Source organism: Lepidothrix coronata, unplaced genomic scaffold (assembly GCF_001604755.1).
Source record: "Lepidothrix coronata isolate B3197 unplaced genomic scaffold, Lepidothrix_coronata-1.0 Scaffold98, whole genome shotgun sequence".
NCBI lineage: Eukaryota > Metazoa > Chordata > Aves > Passeriformes > Pipridae > Lepidothrix > Lepidothrix coronata.
Window position 1 is genome coordinate 525,520 of NW_016690278.1, and position 15,345 is coordinate 540,864.

Genomic DNA, 15,345 nt, shown 5'->3' on the forward strand with positions numbered 1-15,345 from the left:
CAGTTGGTCCAGCAGCTCTTGAGGGCCTTAGTGTGTGGTGCAGTGGCACCATTGCTAAGGACACGTGTGCTTTTCTAAGCCAAGTTGCTGACCCCCATTTTGTACAGCCTGCCACGGCCCGCAGGGAAAGGGAATAGGGACCAGGCACTGCAATAAGGCTTCAGGACACAGCAGAGGTCGGTGAAGCAATGCCAACTTTATCAGGGGAGCATGAGACTTAAATAGGGTAGAATAAAGGGGTGGAACCCGGCGAGGGGAGGAGTTTAGGATTGACATCCCAGGGACACATATGATAGGGCGACTGGGTGAGGAAGGGAGGAGTTTTGGTGTCACCGGGGAAATGGGCCAATAGTAGCTCTCCCTGCACTGCAGCACTCAGTGGCCAATCAGGTGCAGGGGAGCGGGAAAACAGGGGGAACAACAAGGTTTAGGCGGGAAAACTGTGAGGGGAAGAAGGAGACAATATGGAGGATAGAATTTTAAAACAACAACTGGGGTACACACAACACTATAACCATGTAACAATAAACTGGGGAAAAACTGGGGATAACAGGGGAAACTGTCCAGTCCATTGTAAAGCCATATCCATGTAAAGTAGATAAATGTCCATTTCGGTGTAATTGCGTCTCATTCTGGGTTGTATATCTGTCTCCAAGTTTGGAACTGTTTCCATTCATCTCCATGGTCCCCAACAACAGCCTGCTGTGCAAAGTTCCATGTTTGCTGGCTGCCTCTCAGCTCTTTCTCTGTTAGCTGGCCTCTCTTACCACCATTTGTATAAAGTATCTCAACTAAACAATGGCCTGGCAAGCAGCACTTCTGTGAACTACATCCTCCACATGCATACAAAATTTATGTCAGTTTTACTAAAAATGACACAGCATTAGCAGTAAAATGAAAAAGTTATTATAATTCCACTGAGAATCATTTATAGCAATGGCATATGAGCAACCAATGTGCAACATTTCTCAGAGTTAGAAAATAACAGGTGATTTATGGACAATGGTTAGACATAAATGGGCTGTAAAATCTTCACACAGAAAGAACTTCAAAGTTCTTAAGACCTTAAGACAGAAACTGCTTTCCAGTAGGTTTTAATTTTCTGAGTAAAAGAAATTTAATGGAGTAAATAGAGAATCATGATACTTATGTGCTGAAATTACCTAATGAAACATCAATAGCCTGGTTGACTTAGAACTTTCTGACATGTTTCCAAAGGAACAGAAATTATTCTTTTTAAATTTTGTTATTTTCAACAAGCTTATTTACTTTTATTTTGCTGAACCAGTTTTCTCCCCTGCAGTAGTGGATCAAGGGTTGGACTTGATGATCTCGAAGGTCCCTTCCAATCCAGCTGATTCTATGATTCTATGATTCTATGATTAGATATATAGATAATTTAAAGTAGTTGGTTAATCTGCACTGGGACATAATTCCACTCGAGTTTCTGAAACGGCAAATACACACATTGTTACAAACTGCATGTCTTCATTAAAAAGTTAGTAATTACCAAAGAGAAATTCCTCTGAGTATACAAATTATTTCCTGCTGATTTAAAATTTGTCAGTTCACAGGGCAATTACAGGAAAAGGACAAAAACTGTGTGGCCATTTGTTACGAGTGAAGAGCAGGTGCAGATCCCTCAGGGATGAAGCAAGATTGAGGGATCTGCACCGAGCAAGTGACAGCTTTGGCTTTCATGAAAGCCAAATGTCACCACAGTGCAAGCCCTGGGACACCAGTGCTGATCAAATGAGGAGCTGGTGGGGAGGGAAGTTGGGGGAAAAGCACAGCAGGAGAGGATGATAAAACTTGTGCAGGATGTGTATGCAGTGTCCTGTTTTGCTCACTATGGAACTGGCTGACGTAGTGCAGGTGCTGCTGTCTGGGTTCCCAGATCCACAGCTGGCCTCCAACATGTGTGCAAAGGTACGTGCAGATAGGGGGGTGAACTTTCCTGGTTTACCAAAGCGACGAGACAAAACATGCTTGGGACTCTACAAACTCACACTGGAGATGCGAAGAAATGAACTGTCCCAGGCTCCCGTAACAACAAGAAAACAAGTGCTTGGGACTCTACTTGGACAGGAAAGATGAATTATCCTGGGTAACCATAACAAAGTCTTCTCGCACCCTACACCATTTATGATGCATTTGAAGTCTCTGGGGAATACTCTACATTTTTGACACCAACAATGTTTTAGGAGGAAGTGCTTTTCTGCTATACTGCTACGTCTTCATCAGTTCAAGTTACTCGGTTAGAATGCTCATTTATACAATGCCAGTCTTAGTCCAGAGAGAATTTTTTTTCTGTTTTTCTTCTTGATGACTGCTGTGGTATACAGGGCGATGTCACACGGTAGACAGTCAAAAGGTTCAGTTACAAGACAGTTTTTATCTCTGCCCGGGCGAGTAGGTGAAGACAAAGAACAGAAGAAGCAGTTTCTTAGTTACGGTTTAGAAAAAGAAATCAGAAATCGAAAAGAAAGGAGGATGCGATTTGTGTCTACCCGATGCCACCTGCTGGGCAGGCAAGGAAAGAGCATGAATTTTCTGCAGCCTGTCCAATAAACAACACCCAGGGAAGGGGGACCATCGTATACTGTTTCTCACCAAATACAGTCAGTTCACTTGCTGCTTCTTCCAAAAGTTTTTCTTTCTTTGGCTCTCATACCTTTAGTTGCTGTAGTTTCTCTTTCTCTGCCTCTTTGTCCTTCTCAGAATGTTTCAAGACTCTTTATCAACTTTTTCTCTCACCCTAGTCTTGCCTCTGTTGGTTGCCATCAGTAATTAAAATCATACTTCACTGCTGTGTTGTCTTAAAACTAATCTCCTTCCACCAACACAGTTTCTGGAATCACAGTTCTAAGCTCTGTCGTTTTCCCAAGATTACCTCATTATATGTTTGATAAAGTAGCAGTCTTTGGGCTTTCTTTCTCAGTACCCCTCCCTGCTGCTTATTTTGTTGCTTCAGGGGGCAGCTACCTCCGTGTTGATAAGGCCCTTAATCTGTATTTTCCCTTCAGTATTGGACCTTTCTGTAGATGCTTGTCTTATAAATCATGTGTAAGTCTTTCAGATTCTTTATTTCTAAAATAAAGCATTTTCCGCAACTCGCAATTTTATGTCCAGAAAATCAATAAATATGTTCTGCATTGATAAAGTGAACATTCCCTTTATGTTTATTAGACAGAGATAATTTTCCTGAGTTCCTCGTTTCACATTATCTCACCATCTGGGAGCTGTTCTGTGTGAAAAGCAGTTATCAGTTTTGGGGTTTTTTTCTCTCCAACTTTTTTACATAGCATCTCTGGTCATTCAGTGATGACTAAAGCACATTGAAATCGTCTGTTATACAATGTGTGACTAGTATAGTTTGTTCCCAGAGTGCCACTGAGAAAAGCTTGAAAGCCCCTGAACTTCACATTTGGTTAAGCTGTTGACAGTAGCCAGTATTTTTTAAGAATTTAGAGCATTTTAAGGATGAGACCTATGCTGTTCTCTCCCAAGATTAGGCCCTGGAGAAGAATCATTAAAAAAGTAAAACATTGGCTATAGTGCATTAGGGATCAAGATCATGACTTTCTAGTTTCAGTATTCTTTCTGTTTTGAATGACACATTGCTCACCTAAACGGCAGCTTGTTTTGTCTGCACATTCTTAATTTGCCTACATTTATATACACATGCACTCGCATATATACACATGCACACATATATATAAAAATGTACACACAGATATATAAAAACGTATCTTGATTTTAAGGGCACTCCTTTGATTTTTTTGTCTTTATTTTTCATTTTGTCCCTTTGTGAATTGCCGTGTGAAGAGGTGCATGCTTGGACCTTGCTGTTCCTTTTTCTTCTTTAGAAGAACCAGTACACTGGTTTTTACAAGGTAGAGTAAGTTAAACAGGCTGCACCATTAAATTTCAGACTTTCCAACTGACTAGCCATCATTCCCTTGATGATGCCAGAAAATAATTCAATTTTGACCATAAACCTAGGTGACCTTCATGAAATACTACTTATTTACCTGCTGAACTCTCACTAAAAGCAGGATATAAATATTTTGTTCAGACCTGACAGATCACCCTATTCATCAAAAATCCTAGACAGTGATCTTTTTGGTTATAGAGCAAAAATAATATCCTCCTCTGTTAAAATAAGATAATAAAAGATTAATAAAAGCAAAATTATTAGAATTTTGCCCTTCCTTCCTTCAAAATAAGTATCTTGATTTCCGTGCAAAATGCTATCTGCTAAAATCCAAATGGGAATTTCTATTTCTCTTTCTTTACAGCTGCCCATCTAAATCATCCTTTTCAAATATATTAGGAAATTTCGCAGAATGAAGAATATTTATATCTTTCAAGAACTCTTCTATTGCTATCCACAGTCAAGATTGTAAATACATTTGATTACCACTTGCAACAATTGAAACTGACAGTGGTCACAAAAATCAGTATTAATGGCATAAATACTCACATTATAAAACCTATGGAAGATAAATTAAAAAAATATTTTGAAAGGCATTTTGTACTATTAAAAGGGATTAAAAAACCCCAAACATCACCCATCCAAAGCCACAAAAAACCCCCAAACACATTCTTCACAGTTTTGTTTTCATGTCCATAAATCACAAAGTCAGAAAGACTCATAATGTAGCTTTCATATTAAGAGAGTATTGTTCATTAATCACCTCCAGCATGCAAAGTGCTGATAGAAGCCAAAGACAGAAAGATGTGGGAGCTTTAAAATGGCCTTCAAAGGAAAATTAGACTGAAAGAGAAAAAAAATTCTAAAAGACTCGAATAGAAGGATGGTCACTAAAACATTGCTGATCGTACAAAAGAGTAGAGAAGCTGAAAAAAACCTACTGACTTTGATACAAATAATCACCACAGATAACTGAACGGCATAAAAATAATTGTATGGGTAAGTTTGTCATTGCTGTTTTGGTTTTTTTTTAACAAAGCACAGCTCCTGGGAAGGATGTGTGCTCTGTATTGCAAGCCGTGGATACACAGCTACGGATCATCCACGCTTAGGCTGCAGTTGCATCCAAGTCAAGCTGTCCAGTGGCTGTCTGAAGAGCTGCTTGAGCTCTTGATCCCAGAGCTCAGTGTGGGATGTTACTGTTTTCAGCAAGGTACAGCAGTCTCCTTCAATTCTAGGCTACCACAGGTCATTTTCAGTGTCAGGACTAGCATCGTTTGTTTGTTTCAGTGTCAGCCAGATCTTCATAAAGTCCACCAGCTTTTTCTGTTCCAAACTAAGTGTTAATTGCCTGAATAAAATAAAACAAAACTGTGAAAAAAACTATATAAAGAAGCACAGTGCTGAAACAGTCCACAGTTTACCGGTTCACATTTTCAAAACTGGAAATACAGCAACACACTTATAAATATGATTATTTTTTTGTGCCAAAACCTCATGATTAAAATACATGCTTATTTTTCCAGTGTGTTTACACCATTATCTCCAGATCTTTCAATATAGGCTAAAATAAGAAATCAACTCACTTCAATTGCAATTAAATTGTGTTTCGTACCTCTTTTTCAGACAAATCACTCTCACAATACAGCTGAAATATTTCAGCTATTGTGCCTCTTAGCTCGTACCTATACATCCTTACTTGCATGCTAAATTAATTCTTCCTAACTGACTACCTCTATAATGAGGTATTTTCTGGGACTAGGTAGAAAGGAATTCCTAAAAAGTCTTGAGTTTCCACTTACAGCAGTCAAACAAAGCAAAATAAAACCTTCGCCTCTGCAGAGAAAAGAAAACTGTAGAAACACTTACTTTTGTGAAAGGTTGTCTCTGAAACCTCCTCTGATAAATAGTTACGTGACCTTATCTAGTGATGACAATTATCTATCTTAAATTCCTTTTTATTCCTTAAATTCTTTTTCAGCATAATTGTTTTGCAGAAGCTGACTTTTTAAAAAAAATTCTTTCAGGGCTGGAGTCTATCTCTAGTGTAAAACAAGTGGTGTCAGTGACTGATTCCTTTCCTGTTTGCTCCCTTGGAGTTGAATGATCAAAATGTGTAATTTACCCTCCTATTGGACATGCAAAGAGACAGAAAGTATAATTAGTGCTCCCTCTTATAGATATCATCCATGTATATCTGCTAAGTCTTGAACTACCCTGGGACATTACTTGTCCATCCAAGAAACCTTACTGAAGGGGGAATAAATCTATTCTACAATTAAGGTGTAAACTGTGCCTTTTTCAGCATCTCAGTACTTCTCTAGTCAGCAGTAAAGCACCATAAGGAAAAACAATATTAAAAGAAAAAAAATGAAATTGAAAAAATCAGCAAGCTCTCAGGGGTAGGAATCTGATTTTGGGCTTTGCCTGCATGTCCAGAAGTGTATCTGTGGGTTTTAAGCAAAACACTAACTGAAGTAATAGAAGTCATGACCTTCTGCTGTAAACTCTTCCTCTTTTACATCCTTAGGCTATGGGTGGGCAGGTAGTATTGCCATGTCAGCATTTTAGTTCAATTTGTGATGTTCCCCAGTCTTGCCCTCCCTCCTTCCTACTCTCAAGACTTTTTGTGCACCGTGTTATGAACCAAATCGAGAAACAAGCAAATTTGAAAAAAAACCAAAACACCAAAAGATGGTAAAATTGGGAATCTTTATGGTTTTTTGTTATCGTTTTCATGGGACAGGGCTGAACAAGCTTACTGTGCAGCTCCACAAACAGGTACTAAGGAAGAACTGGTATATGTCAGAATAACTGGGAGCTGACAGGAAGCTGGGACATGTTCAGACATCATTGCTGCTGGAGAAGATGCACTCTCAGACTCTTGCCATCCAGGATGGCCTTCCCAAGGGGCTACAGACTGATTAGGGCATCCACCTGCTGTGGTCTGGGGTTCTTCAAGAACTGCAGGTGGATCCCTTCCAACTCTTTTGCAAGCTCTCTGGATTCAAGTAGATAGACTGTGACATGAAAGCAGTACTGAAACTAAGGAACTGTGATACCAAAACTCTAACAGAACAAAGAGAAAATGCCAGAGCTTCGAGACAGTGACAACCAATTACCTCCTCCATCTGCCTGAGCTGGGAACCTCCCGGTTCCTCCAGGTTGCATATCTAACCTTTTGCAACATGACAAAATCTCATGTCACCGATTTGGTATCACATGTTTCAAATGTCAAGCAGTGCTAGTTAGAAGGGCTGCCAGTCAATAAGCACAATTTATCATGATAAAGCTACACTGCTAGAAATATGTGTTTTTAGAACAGGATGAAGGAGCCTATGTTCAAATGTTTCCAAAGCTGATACAATATATTGCTGCCAGAACACATTACATTATGTCCCTGTCCAAGGTGATACTACTCGGGAAAATTTTCATTTGAAAACACTTCAGCTATTACCAAGGACATACAAAGTTAGCAAGAGCCTGGTTGAAAAGGAATGAGGATATAGTTCTTCACATAGGAACAAGTAAATCTGCAGAAAAAAATTGCCAAGACATATTGCAGATGCTGACATTACATGGGTTCAAGGGGCAATTGAAGTTTATTTGTCTTCCAAGTTTATGGAAGACAAATCTGTAAGAGGTTGCTAAGTACACTGAAGTGACATCTGGTTCAGAAAAAAGTGCCCAAGCCAAGAACTGTTGGCAGCTGAGAAAGTATACAAACTCAGGCCTGCCCTGTGCTTCTGTGTATTCAATGTCCTTACCATAAGAGCAGTTTTGGGACTAGCTGCAGAAGTTTTCCAGGTGTCTGCACCACATAAGGATAACAAGAGCAGAACAGTCTGTTCCCTGTCCTTTCTACTTCTTACACAGTACTTTGGTGATATTTTCCCTTCAGTACCCTACACACAGGCAGGTGCTGCAAATTTCCAAGCAGGCTGCTCTATCCACTCAAACCCTGAACACAGATAAAAAAGTTCAAGGTGTCAGCAGCAAGAAATAGACCCTGAAGGGGGTCTACAGTATTGCAGACTTTTAATTATTCATAATAAGTCTCACAATAAAAAGAATATGCTCAATTATTGTATAAGTCTCTACTTCAGAGAGAACTACTTTGGGAACTGAGATTTCCAGTTCTGAACACTGTAATTATATACAGAATCACAGAATGGGTCAGGTTGCAAGAGACCACAGTGGGTCATCTGGTCCAACCTCCCTGCTCACACAGGTCATCCTAGAACACATGGCACAGGATTGCATCCAGATGGTTCTTGAGTATCTCCAGTGAGGGAGACTCCACAACCTCTTTGGACAACCTGTTCCAGTGCTCCACCACTTGCACAGTAAACAAGTTCTTCCTCATGTTCAGGTGCAACTTCCTGTGCATCAGTTTCTGCCCATTGCCTCTTGTCCTATTGCTCAGCATCACTGAGAAGATGGTCTCATCCATCATCTTGACACCCTCCCTTTAGATACTTGTACACATTGATGAGGTCCCCTCATTGATGAGGTCCTGCTGAGACTGAACAGGCCCAGCTCTCTCAGCCTTTCCTTGTAACAGAGATGCTCCAGATCTTTAATCATCTGACCTATGGTAGCAACTACAGAAAAGCTCCCAGCAGGCAGCACCAGGTCATCCTCACTCAGGCCATGACAGGGAATATTCCTCAAGTGAGTCACTATCTGTTTTAAGAGAACCATTTGGACAACATTTGTCCTAAACTTTTAAGTCTATAAATGAAGCGGATCCAACTGCATATCTTCGAAGCTATATTAGATCTTTTAAAATTCAAGGTTTCCACACTTACAGCTTGCTATCCCTTCCTTGTTCTGTCTTTCGGTTCTGTGTTATGCACAAACCTTGAAGCACCTGGGTTTGTGTGTTTGGAAAACATATAAACCAGAATTTCCCCTGGCTTACTAGTATTACTGACAGTACTACGTAGCTCCTCATTTGAGTATCTGTAACTTATGCTGTTCTCACTCACAGAAGGTTGCCAGAGAGAGCTTCTTAGGCATTAGTTGACTTCTTAGACATTATATCACTATTTACAAATGAAATATACATTATTTGTTAAAGAAAAAATAATGAAGATTTGGTAACTTCAAATCTAATCTGTAAAACTTTAAATGCCTGTGTAGTACCTTCCTCCATTGTGGTACTGGGTTTTGCCCAACAGTATTCATTTTCCTCATGGTAGCTTGTATGGTTCTATGTTTTGGATCTGTGCTGAAAATAGACTTGATGACACATATGTGTTTTAGTTACTGCTGAGCAGTGCTTGAACAACATCAAGCCCTACTCTGTTTCTCATGCAAGTGAGCAGGAAGGGAGTCCACAAATGGTTGGGAGGGGATGCGGCTGGACAGCTAACCCCAGCTGACCAAAGCAGTATTCCATACTGTTTGGCATCATGCTCAGCAGATAAAGCTGAACAGAAAAAAAAGAGAAGGGGCAGGGGCACTTGGACTTAGAGCATTTGTCTTCCCAAGTAATCATGACACGTGACGAAGCCCTGCTTTCCTGGAGACGGTTGAACATCTGCCTGCTGATGCTTTGTTTGCGTATACAGTTTTTGCTTTGCCTCTCAAACTGTCTTTATTTCAACCCACAAGTTTTGTCACTTTTGCCCTTCCAACTCTCTCCCTCATCCCCCTGTGGGGGACTGAGCAAGTGGCTGTCTGGCTGAGCTCCCTGCCAGGACTAACCCACAACAACACAAATACTTCTGCTGTTTAATTTTGCAGCAGTTAAATGGCAAATCTTCTGTTTTCTCTCTTCAAGCAAATGAAGTTTATGCTCTAGATTTTTCTAATTTGGTCTCTTCTGACTACAGAGAAGCCACTCACACCCCAATCCAGAGGAACAGAATGACCTGGAAAGATTTCTGTGAAGTCAGAGGTCCTTGATAAATATTCCTTTACTTTCCTAAGGACCTCTTTCTGTGGGCAATGTGAATCAAAATAGTAAGCTGGTGGTGATTTAAAGGTAAAGAAAGATTCTAAAAACTGAAAAAAGCTTTTCACCTTCAGTGGCTTCAGTGTAGCTAATGTGGGCCTATCAGAAGTGTGCTGAAGGTGGCATCTGTGCACTCAAATAGTTGATCCTTGCCTTTTGCTTTGAGATGGAGGAAAATTTTTAACCCCATGTCTGGAAGGCAGAACTCCTCTGGGTCCCAGAGCTCTGAAATTTAAAGGACCCAGGGAAGGCACACCAATCAGAAAGAAAGCATCATATAGAAGGACATGCACTTTTGCAGGCACGTTTTGCTTGTTAATTGCCAGCCATTCAGACTTTGAGCATTTCTGACAGGGTACATGGATTTATCATCAAGACAAGTCTGTGTCTGAAATGCTGCATAAAGTAAAGAATCAAGATGCAGCGTATGATTCCACTGGGAGAATAAATGATATAGAAACCAGGAGTGATATAAAATCCAAGAAGAAGAGCAGTAAAACCAAAGAAACACAGCTGACACTTTTTGTCAGCGCACCAGAAAGAAAGTGATTTTCTTCAAGAGCAGTAGGGCTGGGAGTGGAAATGGCTTTTTCTCACAAGGGGAGAAGCAGGAATAGCATGGGGTCTCCTCTCAAAGCAGGGTGACAGGTATACAGTCAGCCTGATGCTTACTTACTGTCAGGATGGAATTCAGAGCTCCTGTGGTTTGATTTTCTCTGGAAGAGATATGTTTAAAGCACGTTGAAGGAATTGCAGATGGCTAAAACTTCAAGGTATCCCTCAAAAGAACAAGAGCAGTGATCTGGCCAGAGTTTCAGAGGAATTGGCTGCTAGGACTGTACACTGGTCATTAATTCCCCCAAATACACAATACTCTGGAGAGCTGAATATTTTGAGGTAGACTTTTCATCTTTAATACAGATGATGACTCTAATGATTCTATTCTCTAGGAGTACTTTTCTCCCACATGATTTTATCAGTGTCATTCAAGCACTTGGATTTATATTTAAGAATGTACCCTCCCTATGTGGGAAGGAAGCACCACTAAGTGCCTTCTTAAAAAAAGAGAGAGCAAGGCACAAATAGAGCAAAACTACACATCCAAAATGCCAGCCTGAACAAGGATCTGAACAAAGTACTGCAACTTCCCACTTCAGTGGTTTAACCACATACTTTTACTTGTTCAAGAGAGAACGTCATGGCAAACAGAACAAGACAGAGTGCACAAAGATTCTCTCTATGGTATAAAAACTGGTGAGGATGTTTCAGAGGCTTAGTAACAACTTTTCCATATTCTCTTGAAATGAATGCATATTTCCACCCTGGCTAGCACTGCTTCCTACAGAGGTAGCAAAAAAACAGTGGAAATTTTAAGAAGGCAGATAAGCGTTTCCCTCCAAATTACTGTTCAGATAGGACTAGTCAGGCCTAAAGAGTGGCGAGAAAAAAAGAAATTACTGCCAGATAAAGTCAGGCAGAAATGTCTTTGCACTGCTGGCTGAAGTAATTCCGAAATAGCAAGCACATAGCCTTGTACCTAGGTTAGCTTTTCTAAAGCCTCAAAGAAACTGTTCCCTTTCGTGTGTTGAGTATCAGCTTCTAAAGCACACGGGCAACATCTAGTGTTAGCTGAGGGATACTGCATATTCCAGCATCTCCGTGAACTGCCAAACATCTAAATCAGGAGTTTCTATGAAAACCGGCTCTTCTTACTTCAGGTCAAGATGATGTATCCCGTAGATCAGGCAGGCACTACAAAAGTCACACATCACGTATTTTCTTCCTTTTTCCTCAATACCTGAATGCTGTTAGTGAGCAGTTCTGTTGGTGTCCATTTAGACCTAGTAACAAACAAGTTTCTTATCCACATGAATAATGTTATGTTGCAGTAGATAAAATGAATAGCAAAGATCCCATCATTACTTAACCTGCAATTGCTAGAAAGACTACATGGAAGCATTTGGAGTTTCTTTCTCCAGTATCAATCTATGATGATAGCCACAGTTCAAAAAGCCAGAAATATGTGGATCCTGTCAGAGAGGAAGAGAATTACTGCCCTGAAGAATAAGGCTATTACTGAATAGAAATAGGCTTGATTAAATATCAGGAATGTGAAAAAGCTGCTGCATAGAGAGTGCTCAGAGCTTCAAGCAGGGAATGAAAAGATCATAGGAAATGATCTGCATGCTTCAGACATGCTTTTTAGGATTATGGAGAATGGGAGAAAGTTGTATTGCAGAGGAGACCATTCCAAAGACACCAGATGATGGTATGCAGAGGTCATCACAACTCAGACCCTCCTGCTATCACAGGAGCTTTTGCCCCATCTGCTGAGGTACCATTCAGCCCATTTTCTCAGCCTTTCCTCCCTCATCATACGTGACCCAATTTCTCTTCCACAGTGTGACAGAAATGCCCTAGGACCAGAAAATGTCTACAAACTTTCTGAAAGAGGTTTAGTGACGGCCAGATCACAATCAGACACAAGATGTGGCTGAAAAGGATATTTATTTCTTTTACTGTATGAGTCCAGCCTTCCCCCAGTGCTCAAGAAAATCTGTTGTCTAGGCTGGTAAGAATCTTTCACTTTCCTTGTCTGGGTACCAAGTACTATGACTTGCTGAAATATCTGGGACCCCAAAATGTTTATCCAGGCCTCACTACCAGACTAGAACGTGTTCTCTCAGCAGCACACTGTACTAACAACACTTGTCTGCTGAAGCCCAACAATCTGGCCAGGCCAAACACCATATTCACAAATTCTACATCCCAGTGCTGTATACAATTAGGAGAAGAACATGATATTTTTGTTGTTTGTTGTTTTTCTTGTCATTTGTTTCCAAGATAAAAATTGATGTGGAGGGGGAAAGTAGGATGTGCTCAGCAGGTATTATTTCCCCAGGCTACAAAACGTGTTGTTATGGCCCTACAGGTCCCAGAGTCCAAGATATACAGACACCTGTCTCCAGCAGGCCCATTCCACGTGCAGCTCACGCAGTACCTTCAGACCAAAGCAGCAATTGCTTGCTTGGCAAACTATAGCTGTATGAGCTGCTGGGGGAAAATCCTCAGCTTTTTTTGACAGGATCAGAACTCTCCCTGTCCCTGGAGAGACTTACCCCTGTATCTGCTCTGGGAGCCAGCCAGCAGCCATACTTCCAGCAAGCCATATGTGGTTCACAAGCTCCAATTAAGCTGAAAATAGTCATCTTGAGATGCTGTCACTGGCTTCCACATGGCTCAGTGCAAGGTGCTGGTGGCTACTGCTGCATCAGGAGGTCGGATGAGCAAATATCTTCAAGTGTCATGCTACCTGTCTTTATAGCATCACCTTCAGTTTTTATTTCCATGCTGGATTATCAAAGACAGGGCTATAGTTCTGCTTCTTGGGTTTAGCAACATGGAGTTGGTTTCAGCAAAGGAAGCTTTAAGGTGTGAGTTAGTTTGATATATTTTGTTCCCTGGCCTGTACTCTTGCTGTGACATAAATCCAAGTTGCCAACAAGAAAAAATCACTTGTCTTTTTTGCATTCTGCTTACAAAATGTCTTGTGCTGTAGTTATGTGAAAGGTAAGAGCATCTGCCTAATTAAGGTTATTTGATCAATGAATCTTTTCATGGCAAAGGGAAAAATAAATGAAAGGGGAAGTGACAAGCAAGAACACATACAGACACAAACCTTATGGACAACAGATAAGAGACACAATGCCAAGGACTAAAAGTTTCTAGTTACTAACTGATGATTAAAGGAAACTATCAGGCCCAGCTTTGGAGATAGACACCTGGACTTTGTAACTGATAAGAAAGAGGAAAAAAGAGGATTGTGAGGATTTGAAATGTTCAAGGCAGGGTCTGAGGGACTACCCAAAATTTACAAAAGAATGTTTAGCAGAAGGGGTTGGGTAGGAACACAGAGAGGGAGTAGACAGGAATTGGTATAAAAGGAACTATTTTCCTGGTCAGTACACTTGCCTGAATACACCCAATGCCTGATCACTGAAGTTGGTCCTGTCCTCTTATTAAATCTTTTCTTAAATACAGTGCATGATGGTCTTAGCCACCAGCCAATATGACAATAGTGAGTATCCTGAAAAACAGCGAGGGAGAACAAAGCAGGTGAGGGGCTCAGGTGCATTGGCTGAATTGGGACTGCAAGTCACAGGCACATGTGCCCAGCACCAGTGGCTGTGCTGGTTGTTGTGGGGCAGAAGAGGGTCTGTACCTTCTGCCAACCCACTGTGCAGATGTGGGGTGTACTTCACTTGCAAACCACAAGCGGTACCAGCCCGCAATTGGAGATGCTGGGTCTGAGCAGAGAGGCTAAGCAGGCAGAGGGGCAGAGCTGATAACTGAGGGGACCTGTGAGCGTAGGGGACCTGAGTTCAGTGTGTGGTTCTGGATCTGTTAACTGGATGGGACAGTGAGTAGGAGACCTGTAAAGCCTGGAAGAGGATTCAGGATCTAAGGGGGAGTAGTGGATAGACAGAGGGGTGGGCCATTCCAGTACAAGCCATGACTGTGTCTGTTCTTATGAATTGAGGTGGAGTGCAGGAGTGCATGTCCTTTAATAATGAATGTCTTCACCAGCTGAAGAGGAGAAGGGGACTTTGCTGTCTGTGCTGATGTTCTATGTGAGTCCTGTATGTGGGTGCTGTTGAGAGCAGCACCTCATATGTGTGGCTGGCCATGTCAGTGTCCTCTGTCTGCATTTGCCTGTCTGTCTGTCTCTGGGGTACATGCTCAGCTTTGCTACCAGTTGATTCTCAAGTGGGAAAGCAGCAGCCACATCCATCAGTCTGAGACCCAGGCCTCTGGACAGACCTCTGGGTCCCTGGACAAGGCTCCAGCTGCCAGGCAGGAGGAATCCCCAGGACCTGGATCTGCTAGAGAGGATGGCCACATATAATACTGTTTAAGGGGTGTCTAAGCATTTCAAGACTAAATTTTAACTCACCTTTTGATCTCCCAATTTGAAGGCTGGCCTCATCATATCAGAGGATATAAAATTCACTGAAACCTCTTTCATCCTTATTTGCTAGTCCACCAGTCATTGAACTCTGGATTGAACTCTAGTTCTTTTGGATATGAGGGGTTATGCAGTAAGAGATTCCCCAGAGAGGTCTGGCAGGATATGTGCAGCAAGGTAGAGGTACTACAAAGACTTCTAATGCGCTGTGTTTTTCCACATAAAGAACAGACATAAACACCAGGTTCTACAGCACACTTACTCTGAATTTAAAAAAAAAAAATCAGAACTAATGGATCAAGAAATGCAGTGGCCAAATTGCAAGCATGAAGAGATTTGAAAAACAAATTTGAGTTTTGATGAAATTCAGGTGCAGGATATTTCATATAGATCTTGAACATGTCACCAGAGGAAGTTATTGAGATTAAACAGATAAGAAATTCAGGAAAGCATTGTATATGTGAAGAATATTCAGTTTCT